This window comes from Erythrolamprus reginae, chromosome Z (assembly GCF_031021105.1).
Source record: "Erythrolamprus reginae isolate rEryReg1 chromosome Z, rEryReg1.hap1, whole genome shotgun sequence".
Taxonomy (NCBI): Eukaryota; Metazoa; Chordata; class Lepidosauria; order Squamata; family Dipsadidae; genus Erythrolamprus; species Erythrolamprus reginae.
This window is the reverse complement of record NC_091963.1, coordinates 94027466-94034865: the sequence shown is the minus strand read 5'-3', so window position 1 is coordinate 94034865 and position 7400 is coordinate 94027466. Positions and strand designations below refer to the sequence as shown.

The 7400-nt window shown below is 40.1% G+C and overlaps 1 long non-coding RNA gene across 1 annotated transcript; it reads right to left on the bottom strand.

Moving 5' to 3' along the window:
- Positions 1 to 534: 534 nt before the first annotated feature.
- Positions 535 to 6700, bottom strand: LOC139154961 (uncharacterized). Its single transcript, XR_011556997.1, has 3 exons — positions 6594 to 6700; positions 2508 to 2599; positions 535 to 797 (listed from the first exon to the last, which is right to left on the bottom strand). It is a non-coding gene; the product is annotated as an uncharacterized lncRNA (long non-coding RNA).
- Between the last annotated feature and the right edge of the window lie 700 nt (positions 6701 to 7400).

Here is a 7400-nt window from a genome sequence, read left to right as displayed (position 1 = left end):
TAAATGAGGATTTCCTGTATAAGAATTCCTCTCCGTTAAAATCTTTCTTTTGTGTTGTAACAGAATCTCAGAATCTTTTAGCCAGAAGTAACAGCCTGGGGCTGGTTTTAGAAGAAGATATAATATATCTCAGACACCAATAAAGCAAGTATGCTGAGTATTTCAGGAATTGTCAAAATGTTTTCTGGAAAAAAATTATCCACATTGGTCCACAAGCACTTGAATTTCAAATCATGTTATTTGAAATAAATGTGTTTCCTAAAGAAAAGACTTCTGAATTTAATTGTTTTGAAACCATTGGTGTTTTAATTAATGCATTTGATATCTCTATTGTTTTTACTACTGTAGTACTCTCTCTCTATGAAATCTAGTTTTCCCATGCCAGATTATTCTAATGCTATAGAATAAGTACATGGAAAGTTATAATGTACATCAAGATGCTGAGTCACAGGGTACTACAGAGGACAATTATGCAATAGTAACAGGAATCAAACATGACTCTAGATTTTCTACAAGTCTATGTGTCAGCCCTGTTCTAGCTGGCTCTCTAGGAAAGAAAGATGCTTGGCTCCATCAGAAGGTTTCAGGACTCTTTTACTAGAAACAACTGGATGCAGCGAAAACAAGGCCAGGTCTAAAGAAAATCCACACAAATCATTACATTATTTTGAAACCGTAGCCTTCCTTCTTTTGAACAGTTCATTGGTGTTCATCAGGATGGTAGCTGAATGTTATGACAATAGGACACTTTGAGAAGTAGTAACATTCCATTCCCAGGTCCTGGGCACCCAAAGATCCTTCAAATAGCAAGATGAAACTTGTTCACACTTCTACTTCCTGTTAATGTTGGTCTTTCCCCATTCCCCCCTCCCCCCATTTTTCCAAACAGCAGTTTTAGCCCCCCCCCCCTTACCCTCCCTCTCAAGATTGTAGCACATTGCAGCACAAATGATGGGAAAGGCAGTCTGACAGTAGCTTCTATATTTGGTTAACACTTTTCTAATCTCTTTATGGCTTTGGCATGACTTTAAATTGGGAAATCCTACTTTTCTGTTAAGAAATAAATAGTGTGCCCTTCTGAGCAAGGATTTATTAAATATTATTGTATTATTTTTTCATTCTGCTATTATAATTTTAAACATTCCTATTCCCTTATATTTACACAGTTCACAAACTAATATTTGTGCCAGTTTAACAAACTAATATTAAAAATTCAGACCTGAAATAGCAAAGAAAACCGTGATATAATGGCAATCAATATATCCCTATCTCACCTCCCCAGGGGAGAAAAACCCTAAACAAGTGTTTAAAATATTATAAAATTGCAAGCATGCCTTCTCAAACTGATATGAATGAAAAAATGATTGAGATAGGACCACTGGTAAGGTCCTATCACAATCCCTTTTTCATTATTATCAGTTTTTACAAACCACCACAGGTTTGTAAAAAACATATTTATTTATTTATTTATTTATTTATTTATTTATTTATTTATTTATTTATTTATTCAATTTTTATGCCGCCCTTCTCCTCAGACTAAGGGCAGCTTACAACATATTAACAATAACACTTTTTAACAGAGCCAGCATATTGCCCCCACAATTCGGGTCCTCATTTTATCCACCTCGGAAGGATGGAAGGCTGAGTCAACCTTGAGCCGGTGATGAGATTTGAACCACTGATCTCCAGATCTCCAGTCAGCTTCAGTGGCCTGCAGTACAGTTCTCTACCTGCTGCGCCACCCCGGCTCCTCATATCATGCCAAACCAACCTTGCTTCATTCTTTGACAAAGTAATTACAGTATATTAGTAGACTAGTGAAATTGGATCTACTATACTTACATTCAATAACGCATTCAACAAAGTAGGCCACAACCTACTTTTTGGTAAACTATAAAAATGTGGGGTAGACCATACCTGGAATACTGCATCCAGTTTTGTTCATCACATTACAAAAAAGATGTTGAAACTTTGGAAAAAGTGTAGAGAAAAGCAACTAAGTTGATTAAGGGTCTAGAGCAGTGTTTCTCAACCTTGGCAGTTTGAAGATGTATGGACTTCAACACCCAGAATTCCCCAGCCAACGTTGCTGGCTGGGGAATTCTGGGAGTTGAAGTCCACACAACTTCAAACTGCTAAGGTTGAGAAACACTGGCCTAGAGTCTAAAACGTACTAGGAACAGTTGCAGGAACTGTGTATGGCTAGTGTCAAAGAAAAAGGACTGGGGTGACATGATATCAGTATTCTGGTATTTGCAGGACTGCCACAAAGAAGGAGTCAACTTATTTTCCAAAGCACCAGAGGGCAGGACAAGAAACAATAAGATGGAAACTAATCAAGGAGGGAAACAACCTGGAATTAAGAAGAAAATTCCTAAGAGGACAATTAATCAGTTGAACAGCTTGCCTTCAGAAGCTATAGGTGTGTCATTATGGGAGGTTTTTAAGAAGAGACTGGACAGTAATTTGTTTGAAATAGTATAGGGCAGGGATGGGTTCTAACTTACCTCACGGCCAATTTGCTTCCTCCTGCTCTGCGTGGGTGTACCTCATGGACACGCATGGCTTTTGCGCACATGCATGCATTATGCCGAAAAATCTGGTGGGGGAAAAAGGCCAAAAATAAGATGGCAACTGCATGCACAGCACCAAAAACATGGCTTCTGCGCATGCTGAGAAGAAAAAATAAATAGAAAAAATCCCAAACAAAAATGGTGGTACCAACCAAACCGGTTCTGTGACATCATTGTGACATCACTAAGGGGTTGCTACCGGTTCGGCGAACCGGTCTGAGCCGGGAGGAATCCACCTCTGGTATAGGGTTTCCTACTTGATCAGGGATTGGACTAGAAGACCTCCAAGACTCCTTCCAACTCTATTCTGAATTGAAGTGAAACTTTAATTAAGTTCCAAGATATGCTGCTTAATCTCAGTTTCCAGTAACTGAGATTGTTGGAATGTCCAAGGAGGCCTCTAAAAAAAAAACTTATTTACTTTGCAGCCCTGTATGGGGGGAAAAGTCTCCTTCAAATTTTTATGCTATAACTGATTTGCTTTTTCAAAATTTCATCACCGTAATTTTTTTGAACTGAACCAAAAAATAACTTGGTTCCAATGTAATGAGTTTGTGAAGGAGTTTTTTCCTACATTTGTAGCTTCTGTATATTTATAAGAAAGCTTCATGTAAAATATATTACCCTAATCCAGGCTTGATTTAAGTGGAATTTTCAAATGTATACTTTCAAAGAATGCAACAGTACTGTAGATAATGTCAAAGATACTTGAGTTTATTTATCTAATGATATTTATAAGGCACTGCTGTCTACAGCTGAGATCAGATGTTGGCTTCAGAAAATCCCCAAACTGGTTGCTGAGTTTTTAAGAAACTACACATTCTGTGTTGGTTGGATTTAATTTTATGATCATCTTTAGCACTATGCAGGCAGTATCTCTGCAGGCAGGATTGAAGTATCAATCTATGAACAGCATCTTACCTCCGTAAATAATACAAGAAATGTAATTGGGGGGGGGGGGGACCTAACCTTGTGAAAAAACATGCAATTATCTCAAGATGGGAAATTAATTTGCATGTATATATTAAGACTTCAACATGAGATTACATTTTTCCACAATCAAGTTTTATCTCATATATAAACATTCTCATGTTAGATAGCATAGGCATATGTAAATTACCCAGTCATTAGGAATGGGTGGCAAATTAAGGGAGGGAAGTGAAGGGAAGGGGAGGGAGGAGGGAGGGAGTGAGGGAGGGAGGGAAGGAGGGAAGGAGGGAGGGAGGGAGGGAAGGAAAGAAGGAAGGAAGTCTGAGCAAGGTCAGTAATCAAGATGTTGATTAGTTAGTTAACAGTATGAAAAGCCAGAGAGGTTCACAAATGAATAGAGATATGCTCTATTTGTTCAGGCCTTCAAAAGGTTCATCCACCAAAACCATCTACATATAAACTGGGCAAAACTAGGCTTAGTGGCAGTGATTGTGAGAGAGATCTTGGAGTCCTAGTGGACAACCAGTGAAACATGAGCCAGCAATGTGGAGCAGCCAAAAAACCAACACAATCCTAAACTGCATCAACAATCTAGATCAAGGAAAGTACTAATATTACTCTACAAAACCTTGGTTAGACCACACCTGCAGTATTGCATCCAGTTTTGGTCACCACACTACAAAAAAGATATTGAGACTCTAGAAAAAGTGCGGAGGAGAGCAACCAGAATGATCAGGGGACTGAAGACTAAAACATATGAAGAGCGATTGCAGGAACTGGGCATGGATAGTCTAGTGAAGGGAAGGGCTTGGGGAGATATGATAGCAATGTTCCAATATCTGAGGTGCTGCCACAAAGAGGAGGGAATCAAGCTATTCTCCAAAGCACCCAAAAGACAGACAAGGAAAAATGTATGGAAATTGATGAAGGAGATTCAGCTTAGAAACAAAGAGGAACTTTCTGGCCATGATAACAATCAATCAATAGAACAGCTTGCCCACGGAAGTTCTGAGAACTTCATCACTTGAGACTTTCAAGAAGAGATTGGACTACCATTTGTCAGAAATGGTATAGGGTCTGCTGCTTGAGCAGGGGATTGGACTAGATGACCTACAAAGTTCCTTCCAACTTTGTTAATCTATCTAATCCATCTGGATCCTAAAATTTGAGTCTAAAACTATCTCTTTCCTCTACCAAAAAAAAAGGGATCTGCAAAGTTTCCTTAGCATTTTGTCAAAGAATGGCATATTAGGAACTAAAAAAGATTTCACATATGTACTCAGGCATGCCAACTTCGACCCTGTTAAGTAAGATTAAGAAAAGTTGGTATGTATTGTATACTTGGGTGCACATATGAAGTCTCTTTAAAACTTCTGGATACTACATTTTCTCCAGGAAGATTTGTATCATTCCTGCCAGTCAATCAACTAGCCAGAATATATAAGGGTCACATATATATTTAGTTAAATCTTCAGAAATGCTTGCATCCAGTAATGGACAGAATTTTTTTTTACTGCCACACTGTGGGGTGTGGCTTATTTTGTGGGTGTGGCTTGATAGTCATGTGACTGGGTAGGAGTGGCTTGCTGGTTATGTGACCAGGTGGGAGTGGCTTGAACGATCATTGTTCAAGTGAACTGTTAAGTCCCCAACTTACACTGTCACCAATGTCACTTGCTGGGGTGACAATTTGCTTTGTGTTTCCCACACTCTACTTTCTGGGTCAACCCCTAGCTACCCAGCTACCTCAGGCTGGGTAGCTAGGCGAACGGGTGCTGATCAGCTGCTGAGAAAAGAGGGGGGAGGAAAAGGGCCCCCTACAACTCCTGCCGGTGCTGGTCTCCCTGCCGCTTTCTGAGGAGGAGGATGGGAGGAGGGATTTAAAACTATCAGAAAGCCAAGGAAAAGTTATAAGGTTATTATTGCTGTATGACACCTTTTCATCTCAGCTGCAGGTGGAGCGAGGGCTTCGCAAGGGGAAAAAGACCGCAGCCCAGACCACTTTGGCATGGCTTGACTCAGCTTGGCTCAGCTCTCCTTTTTCCCCCTGCTGCTGCTGCTGTGCACTCCTTGCTTTTTTCTTCTTTCCTCCTTCCAGGAGGTGGCTGTGTGATGCTGGAGGGGGGCCGGGCAAGAGAGAAGTAAGCTCATCCGAGGCCAGGAAGGAGGAAAGAGGAAAAAAGCAAGGAATGCAGATGCAGCAGCAGCAGCAGGGGGGGGAAAGGAGAGCTGATCCGAGATCAGTAGTCCAGGAAGTGACTACTACCAGTCAGCTGGAGCTGTGCATGTAGCTTCATTTCCGCCAGTGGAACTGTGTTCCACCGCGTCCTGACTGCTGCCCACCCCTGCTTACATCCCCAAATTTATTTGATTGGACATAAATAAACTGTTATTTAATTTTAAAGTTTTTTAAAGTGGTTTTTATACTTAGTAAGTACTTTCCATAGAATAAAAGGCAAATAAAAAGGAAGGGAAGGAAAAAGTGCAAGAAATGAAAAAAAGAGTAGGAAAAAGCTACAGATAGTTGCAGTCTCCTCCCTTTAGATATTATACAAGTCCCCTCAGCAGCTCATTTAACTCATATCTTCCTAATTCTTTAAATCCATAAATGATCATGTCATTTCTTTCTTTTTTCAGCAAAAAAAATTCTAGCCAAATCAATTGTCACTATTTTGACACCAGGGCAAGGTGCCATTCCTTCATTATGAGGAAAACTGAAATTGCAGATGAGACTTTACTGGACAAAGTTTACTATTTTGTTTAGAGAAGTTAAATATTGAGTACCATTAATAAGAAAAGGGCATTGTTCCTGTTCAATGCACTGGTGTTGGGGAGGGGGGGTGTCCTTCTAGACTCCAACCTTTTATTCTGCACCTGCAAAGATGGAGAATCTCTATTTCCCATGAAGGAAATCTGTTTTTCATGTGCACAAGGATAATTCACGTTTCAGGGCTGTTTTTGTTGGAAACCAGCTCTAGAATTGAACTCAAATTAAGCCCAGAAGGTATTTATTAGCATATGTTACCATCACATTTCCTCCAAAATACAGTGCCAGGCCCATTTTAAGGGCAAATGGGATGGGCTCATTACCTTGAGGCTGTCTCTGCACTTCAAACAGATTGACTCCTGTTCACTTCTGAAGTCTGAAGAAAGAGATCTGGTTTTTGGGGGGGGGGGTTGCCTGTGATTTCTGGCATCCTCTTCAGAGGGAGTGAAAACTATGAGGGCATACAGAAATACAAAATGGCTTAGGCAGCAGTTCTTAAAGGAATCTTCTCTACTTTTACTGGTAAAACCATATGAACCAGACAAGACTTTGAAACACTATAGGCAGCTTGTATCTATCTGAGTCCGTTTTGGAGTGAACAGCATCTGAATACAATAAATAAATAAACAAATCCAGATCAATCAGCCCGACATTAATACATGGAAAAATTATTATTATTATTATCTATTATTTATTAGATTTGTATGCTGCCCCTCTCCATAGACTCGGAACGGCTCACAACAGTGATAAAAAACAATATGTACATGGTAACAAATCTAATATTTAAAATCTAAAAATAACAATTTTACATTAAAAAGTCTAAAAAAAACCCAATATATAAAAACATACACACAATCATATCATACACAAAAACTACATGGGCAAGGGGGAGATGTCTCAGTTCCCCCATGCCTGACCGCAGAGGTGGGTTTTAAAGAGTTTACGAAAGGCAAGGAGGGTGGGGGCAATCCTAATCTCTGGAGGAGCTGGTTCCAGAGGGTCGGAGCCACCACAGAGAAGGCTCTTCCCCTGGGTCCCGCCAGACAACATTGTTTAGTCAACGGGACCCAGAGAAGGCCAATTCTGTGGGACCTAACCGGCCGCTGGGATTCATGCGGCAGAAGGCGGTC